Source organism: Onychostoma macrolepis, chromosome 05 (assembly GCF_012432095.1).
Source record: "Onychostoma macrolepis isolate SWU-2019 chromosome 05, ASM1243209v1, whole genome shotgun sequence".
NCBI classification, from domain to species: Eukaryota; Metazoa; Chordata; class Actinopteri; order Cypriniformes; family Cyprinidae; genus Onychostoma; species Onychostoma macrolepis.
Genome location: NC_081159.1, coordinates 13,645,825 through 13,661,136, shown reverse-complemented (window position 1 = coordinate 13,661,136; position 15,312 = coordinate 13,645,825). Strand labels below are relative to the sequence as shown.

The 15,312-nt window shown below is 35.3% G+C and overlaps 1 protein-coding gene and 1 long non-coding RNA gene across 2 annotated transcripts in view; both read right to left on the bottom strand.

The window, feature by feature from the left end:
• fsta (follistatin a) overlaps nt 1-7,056 on the bottom strand; it is a 133,281-nt gene extending 126,225 nt beyond the window's left edge. The window contains exon 1 of the mRNA XM_058777430.1: nt 6,990-7,056. The gene's annotated coding sequence lies outside the window, so the exon portion shown is untranslated. The remainder of the gene's footprint in view (nt 1-6,989) is intronic.
• A 2,387-nt stretch (nt 7,057-9,443) lies between these two features.
• Nucleotides 9,444-11,473, bottom strand: LOC131541614 (uncharacterized). Its single transcript, XR_009271545.1, has 4 exons — nt 11,407-11,473; nt 10,104-10,173; nt 9,849-10,000; nt 9,444-9,677 (listed from the first exon to the last, which is right to left on the bottom strand). It is a non-coding gene; the product is annotated as an uncharacterized LOC131541614 (long non-coding RNA).
• Between the last annotated feature and the right edge of the window lie 3,839 nt (nt 11,474-15,312).

The window sequence follows — 15,312 nt, the reverse complement described above, 5'->3', positions numbered from 1 at the left end:
CCCATTCTGTGTACTGCATTATATTGATTTACTGTATGTCTAAAGGCACTCTCTTTGCACCTCTCTGTACAGCTGCATTTAGATATCAGTATGAAGACAGTCTGTATTTCCCAAACAGAATAAACCACAGAATATACAGTGTTGAAATAGTAATACTCAAGTATTATATTTATTGCAGTTAAGGTTATCATTATGTAACATTTTCTGGTATCTGTATTTCAAATGGCAAATTTTTCTATATAAATAATACTATTTTGTTCTTTTGATGTTTGTGATAGAGATTAGAGAAATTACAATAAACCATCAGAAATTCAAACTGTGGCGCAAGCTAGTGATTAATCTAGATTTTGCCTTTTTTAATTTCTGTAAGCGGTTTACGTGAACATTAATCATGTTTCACACATTCATCTGTTTGATCTGTTGGCAGCGGGTACTGTTCCTGACTGTGATTAACCAGAGTAAAAAAAAACAACAACAACAACAAAAACGGCCTAGATTTCCTTATGACCTGAAATCTACTACTGTGTGATAAATTAAGAGATATATTTCTATAACTGATACGGTCAGTCTACATTACATACAGCTGAGTACTCTTTATTCTTCAAAATATCTTATTTTGTGTTATGCAGAAAAAAGAATGTAAATTTGGTTTGGAAGAGCATAAAGATGAACTATCCCTGTATAGAAGATTTTCTTTGACAGGGAAAGGCAAAGTTAGCATAGGATCCCCAAAATTATAACTGTTATTGACTGTACAGTGAATTTATTTGATCAGCATAAATGTACTGAATTAAAACATTTGACATCATTTTCTTCACATTTCTTCCCAATTTTTTGTTAACTTTATCATCTAAAATGGTGGAATAAAAAAAAAAAATCTAATCTCAATACATTTTAATTCACATCAACAACTGTAAAATAATGCAAAAATGTTAATGTCATAATTTATGACATAACAGTCTTAATAGCAATCCCAGTAATTTTGACTATTTGACACATGCTGGCCTTTACTATCTTCATGTGTATGGAACAACATGAGCTTACAAACACTGCACAAAAAACTAAGACGTTATAGTGTTTTATACTTTTCACTACTGTCATATAAAGCAATAACAGATCAGAAAACACTACTGTAAAATACTTACAGTAGAAAATCATCACCTTTTGTAAAGACTATTATATATATTACTTCTGTATCACGTTACATCACTCAAATTAAAGAAGCAATATGCCAACACTGTGCGTTTCCATAGGTATGATCACTAAAGGCAGATCACATCACACTGGATCTGGTTTAAAGTGCTCAGTCTCTCTGGCCTCAGTGATGCCCAGACCCCATAAGGGGCGAACAACTGCTGTCACTATTAACCAAGATTAACCTAAGAAGATCACCTTTCTTCATATAGACTGATTCCCTATGCACATCAAGAATATTGCAAGAAAATGTTCCTTATAAAATATAAATATACAGTACACCTAACCCTGTCTTAAAGTAATTGACCTGCAACTTCTGCAAAGTACATGTGCTTTACGGTAGCGGCTACACTTGGTGCCTGAGGGGTATAAATCCCATTCAATTTTAATTGTTTGTTGATTAAACACGATGCTGTCGATGAGATGAGATAGCATTCTCTCCCCTGCCATTGTATGCAGATGTGTGACAGGGTTTCATCTGCCTAGAAGTCGATCCCATGCCCCCGGCTTATGTGTCTCATCACGGCTGCGAGTATCTCTTTCTTTTATCTGTCACTTTGAGTTGAAGAACGACTGATATCATTGAGCACTGTGGCTATACTTGCTTCCTTGCGGTCTTGACACACTTTTCTGGCTTTACAGCATCAGTGAAATCAGTGTGTGGCATCTTCTGGAGGTATACTGCATAAAACACATTTAAAAAGCCTTTTTTCACTTTCCCATGGGTAGAAAATTATTCAAAACTTAAGTAAAATAACCAAACGCAGAATTTTTTCAGTTTACCCCAAAGTAAACTGATTGAAGATCGCTGAAGATCCCAGTTCTCGTTACATTTTTATTGTGCGTTTTATTGACATAAATTGACTACCATTAAATTTCGTCAAAAAGTCAACAAGACAGTTTCATGCTTTTAGCACTATGCTCTGTAAACAGAAAAAAAAAAAAACAAGACAGGGGAGTGGTCGGTAGTTTTTTTTCTTTTTTTTTTTTGTATGTTCGGCATTGCTAAGATCAAGTTTGCTGACATGTCTTAGAAGGATGAAGTTTGAAAAGAAGTGTGTGGCTTAAGTGGATATAACGGCGGTGTAATTCAAGAGCAGTGTGTGTGGAAAACTTTATCAAAATAGCTCAAGGGCATATTGCAATTTCTGTTTGAATCTGATTAAATGTGTCCTATATGTATTCACATCTATGCAATTAAATATGGACATTAATCTATAATAGTGTGATTTTTAAAAGTTTCTAAAAAATGCATAAAGGAATATGTGCACTTGTAAGATGTAAAAGCGTGCCCATTTCACCCTACAACTTACAAACAAGCAAACTTCTTGTGATCCCCCTTAATAAACAATCCAGCATGTCAACCCATTACTACGACTAAAAGTTCCTAATATTCCTCTACCAATCTACAAGTTGCACAGAAAACTATTTGTAAACCAGTGCTTGGTTCTGGTAATATTTCATATACCATTTTCAACAGACATGCTTCAAGTGTCGTCAGAATATATTAGCTTAACTTTTTGTGCTTAGCTGAACTCACTCTCTATTCATACAATAAATTGTTGCTTCAATAAAAGCTCCTATCTATTTCCATTAAAAAGTAGGCAGTCAAATTTCAGGCAATACACAGTGTAATTGACAGCTATAATAACAAGAATTATTTCAGACCCAAGAGCACGGTGTTGAGGCTGCCTAAGTGAATGCCTACAATATATGTTAAAAATACAAGTAGCTTAATTTTGTGGCGAGCAGAGGTAAGCGGAGTGGCCACCTGTAAATGCGCCTGGAACAAAGCATTTTGTTCAAGGAGAGATGCAATAAACATGGGGAACACATTGAGTATGTGCATGATTTTTATCACTGCAAGTTCACTTTATAAAAACGATGTCATGACAATTTTCTCTGGAAAACACTGGTGCACCTATAGGATTTTTTAAATTTGCCTTCTAAACCCTATGTCGAGTTTTTACGAACTGTCATTTAGTGCAGTGCTTCACCCTTAAATAGTATGTAGCTATTTTCATTTTTTCCCCACATGTTACATGAATTAAGTACAGTGTGTTTTTTATGTACATATACATATATAAACTTTCAAGAAATGTAGCTTTGTACATTTACATTACATCTTAAATAGACCTATTAGCATAATAGGAATAACATATTTACACTATACATACATTAGTGATGTTTTACGCACGTTAATGCTACTCATCTGATTCAATGATAATGTCATTCGCCTTCAAAAGAGGGGTTTCATCTTATATGACCAGGGACAATGGGAATGGAAAAGTGTCATTCTTTCTTATAGACTTACAGGTCATGTGCACCCTTGGGTCCACACTTAGGCATCAAACCTAAAGACTCTTTTCTTCTGATTTTTATCAACACCCTGACAGTGCTGAAAGACATGGCTTTTGTGCTCTGTCGTCTATTCAAATGTGTTCCTCCCTTCCTGCATAAAACTGTTGAGAGTTTCATGAAAGCAAATGACGAAAAAAAAAAGAAAGAAAAAAAGGAAAGAAAATGCCGCTTGTACTAAAATCTGCCATAAGGTTAATGAGAATAATATGTGAATAAAGGTCTTGGTGGACTTTTTGAATGGTAAAAAAAATTGTTTACGGTAACATTTTAACTATTATGATGCAGAGCGTTTATTAGTGTTAAACTGATAAAGTCCTCAACCGGTCATATAGACAGTCAAGATGCATTGGATTCAATAGAAAGGGCCTGTGTGGTTTTCCTGAAAGTTGAGCTCGCTGCATCAATACAGGAATACACAAAGAGAAAGAAAGGATTACCTCAAGAAGAGACAGAAGAGAACAAACACAGGATTTTCTGTGGTCTTCTAACAAGAATGCCACAGTGAAAAGGCAGAGGCTGAAAATAGCATGTTAACAGCTCATGTCAGTCAGTTGTTGAAAAGAGGCCTGCAATCTCTCAGTGTAGTGCCTATCAATATTCTAAACAAAGCTCCTTCAGTAAAGCAGCTCAAGACAAGACCCTAACATATGTACAAGAGTCCCCTCTCCACAGTAAGTAGACCACCGGCTGTCTACTTCTGAGTGCATGACCTTTAAAACTTTGAGAAAGTTAAAGGGATATAGTTCACCCAAAAATGAAAATTACCCCATAATTTACTCACCCTCAAGCTATCATAAAAGTACTCTGCATGGCTCCCGGGGGTTAATAAAGCCCCACTGAAGCAAAGCGATGTCGTTGTATAAGAAAAATATCCATATTTAAAACTTCACAAACCATAATCTATAACTTCCACTAACCGCGTGGATGACGTAGGACGGAGGTGTAGTATAAGCTCTGGTGAGAATATGCTAGTCTCGTGAGAACCAAGTTTTGTTTACAGCAAAGGAAAACAAATCTCCTCTTGGCTTATATCAAAATCCTTTTTCTTTACAAATCCTCATTTTGGACTTCTAATTCATGACCGGTGTTTTGTTTTGCTCTCTCTTCCGTGCTTCCGCATTTGTCCTTCTCGTCAGAGACGTGAGAAGGCCTCTTCAGAATGCCTTTATTAACCCCCGGAGCCATGTGAAGTACTATGGATGCACTTTTTTGGGCTTCAAAATCTCAACCCCCATTCAGTGCCATTATAAAGCTTGGAAGAGCCAGGACATTTTTGTCCAGACAACTCAAAAACACAACAAAATGATGAAACTTGCTTGCAAAACCCAGATAATGTTTTTTTTTGTTTTTTGAAAGTTGCATTCATAATGATCATACAGACTCTAAATCTTCATATCCATAAGTATGCTGTCAAATCCAATGCTTTGTTTTTAGCATTAGACAATTTCTAATAAAAACTGTAGTTGTGTGTTGGCAATTACTGATTGCATCTTTAAATACAGTCTACACATTTTATGACCAGAGAGAGCCATGGTATCCAATTTTACCTCAATTTGAGTCACTGTGCTCCTTAATGTCAGACCAATGAAGGACGGCATTTATGTCTCAGCAGGACAGTCTTTATCTCTATTAACACCGCTGCAATTTTTGTCCATTTTGACAGAGCACTGAGAATGTCTGTTGTAGCCCTGTGTCTTGGTAGCCAGTTTACTTTTTGACATTTAGCCTAAATGAAAATCTGCCTCAAATGTTACAGTCATCTCCCCGGTTACACATGAGGCATTGAGATGCTTTTGCTTCAAAATAATCATGCCAAAATAAGATTCGTTGAATGCCATGTTGACCGTGACTGACGTAAGCACAAGATGTAATTTTGATGTTGACATTTATGACATATAACATATGTAAATGAGGAGTCTGATCAGGATTTACCAGTTGTCGTCAATCAGAATGGAGCATGTGTATTTAAAATGACAGCGCTCATTACCTTGTTCAAACAAAGCCTAAGTTGTTGGGTTTTCTATTTCGAACTTGTTATTTAGTGCCGGTACTCTGTCTTTTTAGCTTTGAGTGATGAGAAACTGTTCAACATTTCATTATCTCTGACAGGGTACATCCAATATCTACCTATTTAGGTGATATCATCTCTACTACTGTCTCCTGAACACCATAATTATCTCAAAGAAGATGGAGGGCTGTCTTCAATGAAAACTGAGTCTAATTGTAAAGGCACATGCACTTTCATGTCAAAAACCTTCGCTTGTAAAATTCCATCTCAAATCATTTCTACTAACAATGACAAGAGGCACACCATTTTATTGCCATCACTTCATATTTATCGCAAGCAAAGTTCAGGAACACGCTCATCTGAATTGCTCTGACAATGCATGTGATACCCAGGAAAAAACTCAACTCTTATCTGCTGAGAACAGTTTATATAGTTTAAGTAAACTACTTGAAAATGCAAATGAATAGGTCACAGAATATTTTAAGCTATTCACAAACAATAATGAGCAAAGGTGACTAGGTGAGTGACTGAATAACACTTAACTAACACTGCGTGACACTGAGCCTAATGCAAAAAGTGTGACACCTTCAAATGTAGTACTGCCATGTCATATTTCATCTAAAATCTAATTGCTAATGTTATAAATGTTATTTGTAGACCATTATTTAAGCCAGTAAGATGACTGTAGACCATACTGTGAGAAAGTGAGTCAAGTACAAATGTTTAGGTAAAACAGCGAGTTTGTGTCATTTATATTCAAAATTTATATAACCATATGCCATCTCAGGCTATGACTGTGAATGACAGTAAATGATAACTGCATGCTCACACTAGTACTTTATTAAAACATTAGTAGGCTATAATATAACACTATTTATAAAAAATAAATAAATAAATAAAAAACTTTGGTCTGTTTGTTTGAGCATTCTAACCTGCCCAAACACCGAAATGAGATGGGGGAGTTTGGGAAACCAGTTTGAAAAGGTCATTATACAGCAACAGTATTACACTATCAGAATCTCACAGCCTATAATATAATATACCGTAATATAATATATGACTCATCCTGCGCCACACAGATTTGTATCCAATCAAATGCTCCCCAGAGTGAGAATGTCCCGCCCCTAATGAAACTAACTAAAAATAAGTTCTGACTTTGCAAAGCAAAACATAGGTCTATCCTAGCAAACCTCATTTTTTGCGTAATGCATAAGGCAGGTTATAAACGCATTGTTAAATACATTCATCATAGCTAACACGATGAAAGAATCCAGTTCATAAAGGTAGGCCTACAACATCCATAAAAGTTCTTTAGCCCATGTAGCCTAAATGTTAATATCAAATAGACAGTAAAGCTGTCTTTTGTAACAACTCGACTAGGAGAAAAAAATAATAATAATAACTTCTCACTTTTTCGTACTCTTACCTTTTTATCAACTTTTATCAATATCACCTTGGAGCTCTTCACTCGAGGCGAAAAAATTGGCGGCTGCGCGGTTACGTAGTGACGCTGCTTCTGCGTAGTTTGATGCAACTGTTAAATCTCTGTATTCTTTTTTTTTTTTATTATTATTATTTTTTTATTGCTGAAATCAAGGATATACAAAACAGTACAAAATATAAAATATCCACTTAACACTTTAACAATTTAATTTCTAGTGGGGCACAAATCACGTTGAGCTGGGTGGGGATGATCTGTAATCGCTGCAGTTGCTCTCGAAAGCGTGCAATACGTGAAATACAGTGAGTGAGTCTGGTAAATTGTGAATTAGCTGTCATCATCAGAGCTCGTGCAGCAGCTGCGCTGGAGAAACTGCGATGACCGTAACCCGCGTCTGCTCGCGAATCGCTCTTGCTGTAGCCTACTTTGATAGGCTATACTGCTTCAAGTCAGATGCTGATTGATCTGCTCAAATCGAACACAATTGTATGCGCTCTGCAGACGGTGCGCCCATGCTCCTCCAGTTAATTATCCATTAACGGTTTAAATAAATAAGTTCGTTAAGAAAACTGAGGGGGCAATGCCCCCGTCATGACGCAAAGGCATCTGTTCCAGGACTACAAGCAGGGGCGGATCTACCGGGGTGGCAACTGCCACCCTAAGAAAAAGCTGTGCCACCCCACCTGCCACCCCAGAATTATCACAGAATAAAATATAAATGTAAGCAGTGTTTCATGTGCTACTTTTCAGCCGCGGCGATGACAGCGCACGATGGTTGCACGCGCACGCAGCGCGCCCAGTGTAGTCGGCTTCATTAACAAATGACTCTTATGAGCCGGTTCTTTTTGAGTTAAAAACACAAAGCGCAGCCCATTCACTAACGAATTGTTTTTACATGTGTTCGTACATCTGCTTCTCGGTTTATTCAGAAGTCCTCTGAGAAATCTAATCCCGTCCGGATATGTCTGAGATTCATCCCGTAATTGTTTGGTGATCCGATTCTCCGACCGCTCGCTCCACTTTCATCATGGATATAGAGGCCTTTCTGCCATATCGGACGAAACAATAACATGAAATCAATAAGAAGATTCCGATCACGAAAACTAATAGCAGAGATAGGTAAGAATCTTGTATTGCAGTTTTCTCAATTGCTAAAATAATATAACTGATTTTAGTTGGCCCATTTTCCCAAAACATTAATTCAGTTCTCAAAACAGACACATTTCTCAAAAAGTTTAACAATGAGTAAGTTAAACATTAGGTAGCAAAACTGATGACACCAATCAGAATCTGCATCCTAACAACGGAGAGAGGAGAGAGCTGAACGAATAATATACATGGGTTTTATACTTACTTATATTCAGTATAATCACAGTACAGTACCAGTACATTAGATGATGAGAATTTCACTCTTCTATATGTATAGTAAACTGTAGCACATGTTGTACACCTTCAAACATGTGACTGTCAAATTTGATTTGTAACCATTTTTTATGTGTACTGCTTGTTTGCAGAACTGAGAAATGAGAGATATAGCTAGTCTTGTGTCAGGAGACCAGGAAACTGCTATAGTATTGTATACTGTAATGAAATTTGATCAACTGTGCAGAGTATGCTGATTTAATTTTTATTTTTGTACTGTACTGTATTGTGGTGCATACCACGTTCATATATACAATTCTTTGGTATTTGAACTTTTCTAGTGTTTTTCATCCACTGCAAGATTACTGTACAGTAGTAAAATGAAAATGATCTGTTCCCAAAAGTTCATTGCTGAATTATTATTATTACACTGTAAAAAATGTACCGTAGAATTTACAGGATGTTACTGGCAAAAAAGTTGCCAATAAAATCTTGTAAAAATGATGTTAATTGCTGTAAAATGGATTACAGTATAATACTGCAAAGCAAATCACAGTTAATTGCTGTATGTGAAATACAGTAATTTGTAGTATTTTTTACAGTAACATTGAATTAAACTTGTAGTTTATATTACAGCAATATTTTGTAATCTCACGAAAGTACAGTATTTACCTGGCAACAAAAGTTGCCAATAAAATCCTGTAAATACCCCTAAATCCAAGATGATATTGTAATAGTTTAACAATGAAAATGCTGTAAACTGTAAAATACTGATTTAAATGAATTATCATGAGAACTATCTTAATACATTTACAAATGAATAAAAACCAAGTCAAAGATGTTGCAAATAAATATTTATTAAAACTGGCAGAAAGACACTGCAAGGCTTTTACTGGTAAAAATAAAAATGTCAGTCTTTCAACAGTTCTTATCATAAAAATAGCATAGCATCACAAAATAACTACAAATAACTGTTATATCACAAAAAATAAGCCATATTCTGAGTAGAACATTTACTTTCTATAAAAAAATTAAGGTCAATCAACAGAATTTGTATAATTTTGGTTAAAGGATTAAAATAAAATGCTGGAATCAACATTATACCACAAATTCTGTTGTTTGAGCTTATGTTCTATTAAATTTAGAATATTCCTGCAAAAGACAATTTAATAAATACATACTGAAAGTCCATCAACTTTCTGAGATGAGGACACACATGAGGGTTGTCCCTCTTCTCTGAGACCTTTCCACTTGTTTTGCCTCCATGTATTCGTCTTGTATCCAGTGAGTGTTGTGATTCCAACAAAACATCTGCACATAAAAACAAGCAGAAGCTTTAGAATAAAGTTCAGTATTGAATGAAACTAGCTCAATAAAATAAATGTAAAAATGCCACTTATACAATACAATCAGCATTTACCAGTACTTAAACTAAATAAGTAACCTTTTCACAAATGAAATTACTCAAGTAAAACATGCTACCTTTGAAATTAATTCAAGTGTGCAAAAGACACCTGCTCCCGGGACGCCAGGCTGAAGTTGTAATAAGATTGAAAATCCAGCCGCAAAGTTGAGGTATGAATTCACAACCGTGTGATCCTCGAATAGGCCTAGCCAAAAGCCACAGGGTACACCTGAAATGAATAAATAGAAGCAATAATGTTACTTACAATACAGTATTTCAATACAAGTTTATCAAATGATTTACAACAGCATTAATAAGAATTAATACATTACCTACTATAATCAGCTTCAGAGAGTCTTGAAGCATCAAACATTTCTCCACATCAGCTGCTATTCTTTGCACCTACAAGAAATAATGAAAATTATCTTGTGATTAAAAAAAAAAAAAAAAAAAAAGAGACCAAAATGAACACCCAAAAAGGCATATATTTTAAAATAAACTTTTACATTTAATTAATAAATTCAATTATAACAATACATTGTAGAACTGTACCACCAATCAAATTAAATAATTTATAATGCAAAATTACAACTGTGTTATGACATTAATGTTTTACATTAATTTTGAAATTACAAATAAGAAACGTTGTAAAATGCAATGATACTTTTAAACGTGAAACTAAACCGCCATTAGGTGGCAGCAAATAATTTAATGAGTGAGTCAATTGAGTCATTCATTGAACCGATTCGTTCAGAATGCTGAATCATTCAGTAAAAACACCGCTGAGTTTTGCTTTGATCTTTGTTTGGAACGATTTTCGTTGGTGAAATAAAACAACAGTCAATATTATGTCTAAAAGTAAGTAACTTAATGTTAACTAATTGTTTATTGAACTACGTAACATTTGCAATCGTGATAATCAGCAACAGATCGCTTGTTATGCTACTTAACAATATCATGTGTTATAAATAAACTCAACAGTTTGAACATTAACCTCATGTTTCTTCCGTGAGTTTATGTGTGCTGTTAAGGTTATTTGTTTGTTGAATGTAACATTAGCAAAATCAGAATCAATCTTGCGTTTCGATGCTTCCCTAGTTATTTTTTTTTCACTCAAGTTTTAATCATGCTAACTTGTCCCAATAGGGCATGTAAAGATGTATTTCACAAAAAAATTGCCCCGGACAAGCTTTAATGTCGAGTACAACTACAGTGGCAATAGACACAATTTCTCATTTACATGTTGTTTCTAATTGTAGTACGATGTCGCGTCAGTATGGGACAGTTGAAAACATTTAAATTAAACAAATTAAATTTCACATATTTTGCTGTTTGTCAGTTATTTCGACAGATAGAAGTTAACGTTACTATGACAATCGTTCGCGCTGGGCATTACGTTAAAAGTTGGGTAAACACTACTTTAAATGCTCTCAATAAGAAAATTAAACTGCCAAAATGAGAAAAATGCAGCATTTAGCCTAACTATGCTATGATAGCAATTTCCAGTTTACTGCACATACCAAGGCCGCTTGTCTAAATGTGTGATCGCAGGCTATTGTGACATGATATCACTTATACAATAACTTAAATAAATATAAAAGGATACATTTCTTAAGTAAAATTAAGTGAATTTACCAGGAATTATGAATAAAGCCTCTAATCTTCAATCGTTCTGGCACTGCTCCAGTCGGCTGGATTTCAGATTTGAATGATGCGCGCGCAATCCCATAATGCCACACTACAGTAAAGTAGTGTAAAAAGCAGGAGCTACAGTGATAACACCTGCTTCTTGTAAATTAATTATAGTTGACATGGAAATATACAGTTAACAACTGTAAAACCTTATTTGACCCATAATGCATTGCGAATTACAGCTACATCTTGTAAAATGTTTAAACAGTAAAATTCTGTAAAATTTTGCTGTAGAAACTACAGCAATTTTTTACAGTGTATCTGTAATTTAATTTATGTTGTATACTGTAATAGACATTGAGCTGCAAAAATAATTCCTGAATCCCAAGAGTTGTTTGTTAAGTGTTATTGATCTCATGAGTGTTCACTGGGCAGGAAAGTCATCTATGTATTTGAGTTGTAAGCATTTAAGAGTACCTGTAATAACTAGACTGAAAAGTTTGAAAGACAAATGTATTCTTGCTTGTCTTAAAGTCTTGTTTAAGAAACATAAATAGTTTGGTCAGTTAAATGTTCTAGATGTTTGCTAAAGTGTTGCTAGTTGGTTGCTAGGATACTCTGGGTGGTTGCTAGGCTCTTGCTATGCAGTTGCTGGGTTGTTGCTAGACTATTGATAGTGTGTTCTGGGTGATTACAGACATTCCCACCTCTGGTAATAACAGAAAATCAAACATTGTTTTCAAAACTGATCCAGTTTCAATGCTTTGATATTATTGTATTTCTTTCTAATGTTAAGAAATTCAAAAGTGTTACTCTTAAACTTGCACTAAAACGTGATTTATACCATCTAAGTAGCCTATGTAATATTAATAGAACCTCATGTCTTCTTTAATGACACAAGCTCAGAAACATTTACAACCTGTTGAAGTTTTTTATATTGTGTATTGACTTGGTGCCATGATGGATATTGAAATGTTGTTTATTTTTCATTTTAAACAGTATAGATGATTACTTAATGGTAATGCAATATTTATGAACACAACTGTGCGTGTCAGACAATAAATCCCCACAAAATATGCATGGGGGCTTGCTTTGGTGTTGCCACCCCTCATAGACCCCATGCCACCCCTTTGCCACCCTAAAAATTATTTTCTAGATCCGCCCCTGACTACAAGGTATTAGATTTTGATAAATATAGCTATGTAGCTGCTACAATAGCAAAATATGTAGCTGCTACACTAGACCTACAATTGATGATGGTGGGTTTATTCTAATTAAAAGTTTCCTCCATTAAATAAGAAAAACAAGGCACTGAAAGAGTAATAAAACTGGACCTTATTGGATTAATCACACAAATGGCCTATATTTTCATGCTTGCATAGTGCAGCATGTTTATGAATCTGTATTGTGTGGATAGTTTAAAAAAGTAATAAAACACTAATGTAAGATTATCATTATTATTAATATTGGCTGGAATTACCCCAAAAATTGGGGCATAATGAAATGTAAACAATTAAGCAAGTTTTTCTTAATTGTCCTTCACTGTTTGGTCATACCTGCTTGGGTCATATTGGATAACCTGACTTTTGTTTTTAGCATGAAGTGTGGTGCACATTGCAGAGTTCTACTTGTGGATCCCTTACTACTTAATGCATCAAGCATTTGAGCACTACTCAACAGTCTTTAGTTTTTCCTCTAAAGCACTTGCTTTATCAGCACAGTTTCTTGTAAACACATCTTCGTTTCCAGGTGAGGTGCATTGGTCACTGGAGAACCTTGGCTGCCGGAAACTGCTTTATATCCACAAGAATAGAATATCCACAGTCATTCTGTTATTTTGTCATTCTGTATGTTTTTGTAAGTAAATAATTATATGTAAGAGAGACTATTTGCATTTATGTGGATAATGTTTTTAAAAAAAAAAGTTCTATACCCCATAAACATAACATAAACATGTTTGTTGTAGCACAAGAGCTTGGCTTGATTATATGCGGCAGCGTCATACTCTGATTAGTGCTCCAGCACTACGGCTCAGACCGACAGCTCTTCAGTATCCCAGGAGAGCCTCACCTAGTTAAGGAGGCTTATTAGATTTGTCCTATGAGAGGAACGGAGAGTAGCTGAAGAGAAACACGGCATATGGACATAGACTTGTGTCCCGCCTAATTACAGGCATTATCTCATTTGCTATTGTAAGGTACTGTTGTGCCATCTTCCATTTATTTAATTATGCTTTTCACATATTGGCATAGGGGCCATTTGGACAAAATTTCCACACGGAGGGGGTTTTACATAGTTAAAAAAAAAATCTGCCTTTTCAGGAGTGTGCTGCAATTTGTCAAGCAATTAGCCACACTAATTAAATTTCTGTACCTCTAATCAAACGAATATGCTAAAACATTCTTGCTGCTGCCAGTCCGATGTCTGTTCACATTTAACTTGATGGTTTAAAAGAGGCTCCTACTCTGCCTCCCCTCTCCACTTAATCACCTCATTTGCATTTTATATTGGTAAATCAAATTAAGCACCCGTAGCTTTTAACTTGATTGACTGTGGCCAGGTCCACTCAGATGGGACTTTTTGCAGAAAATTAGACCAATTTTAATGTGTGCAGAGCCTAGTTCCCCGCATTCAGCAAATCACATTCACTCAGCTAATTAAAATGATTTTGCCCCCTTTATGTGCGTACCCTCGCATGTGTGTTTGCCGGGGGTTTTGATAGATTTGCCCACCTGGTGTTGTCCATCTCCTTTTCATGATTTTATAACAGAGAGTTTTCGTTTCATCTCCCAGAGGAGTGGGCCCAGGCATCAAACGCAAAAAGAGAAATAATAAGTTGTGGCACTCTAGCCGCTTGCTTTGACTGCATTTCTGTTTTACTCTTTTAGGAATCAACAGGGAACGATCTGATCACCGTTGGGAATTTTTATTCAGATAGAACACGATGTTGCTTTAGAATATCAATCTATTCAAAGGCACAAAACAAATGATAATGTAGTCCATTTTACATTAAATTAAATTGTATTGAATTAGAAGCTTTTTTCACGCATATAAATAATGTTTCTTTAAAAACATAACATTAAGGGGAAAAAAACACCACCACATATATGTGCATGGCCACTACAAAAATCTAGATGAAGGATAATAAAAGAACAGGGAAAGCGAGGAGAAAAGGAGAGGGGGTTGGAAAAATGATGTGTTGAGGGAATAATCCTGGGCAGGCGCAATGGATGCAACTCTCGAGGACAAGGCCTTGTGCTGCTGCCCGCGTGCTCCCCGGGATGTGACAGTCAGCTTAATTGCAGCTTTTAGGATCATTACTGCTAGAATGTGAATGTCAAAATGGACAAGGCTCTCAGCCCTTTTGACAAACAAGTGCCTTCCATTTTGCAGCATGAACAACCAAAGATATGGAATAAGAAAAACAAAAAAAAATCAGAATTCAATAATATTTCTAGCCTGAGCAAGATAAAAATGAATTTTTTCTTCATATGGGTCAAATAGGAATATTTTACTCATATTCAGTTCATCTGGAATTGCTTTTTAGCAGTTTTTTTAAATATATTTTTTTAACATTTTATTGCCAGTATACTATTACAATAACAGAGGAATCATTTGCTCTGATTATTATTGCTTTAGAAGCACAAAAGTAGTAATTTATAGCCCATGTACGTGCAACATATAGGTTGCAGTGTATATATATATATATATATATATATATTGTTACTCGGTGTGTCCTTTTATCTTACACCTTTAACCCAATGATTATTCAGGGAGAATAAGGATAGTCAAATCTAGTTTAAACCATGAAGTACTCACCCACCCGCAGGTTACAGTCCTTCAGAAATGACGTAGAAGACTCACTTGTGGTTGTTCTTGCTTGAGGCTCGGTTTGTAGTTATAAGTAAA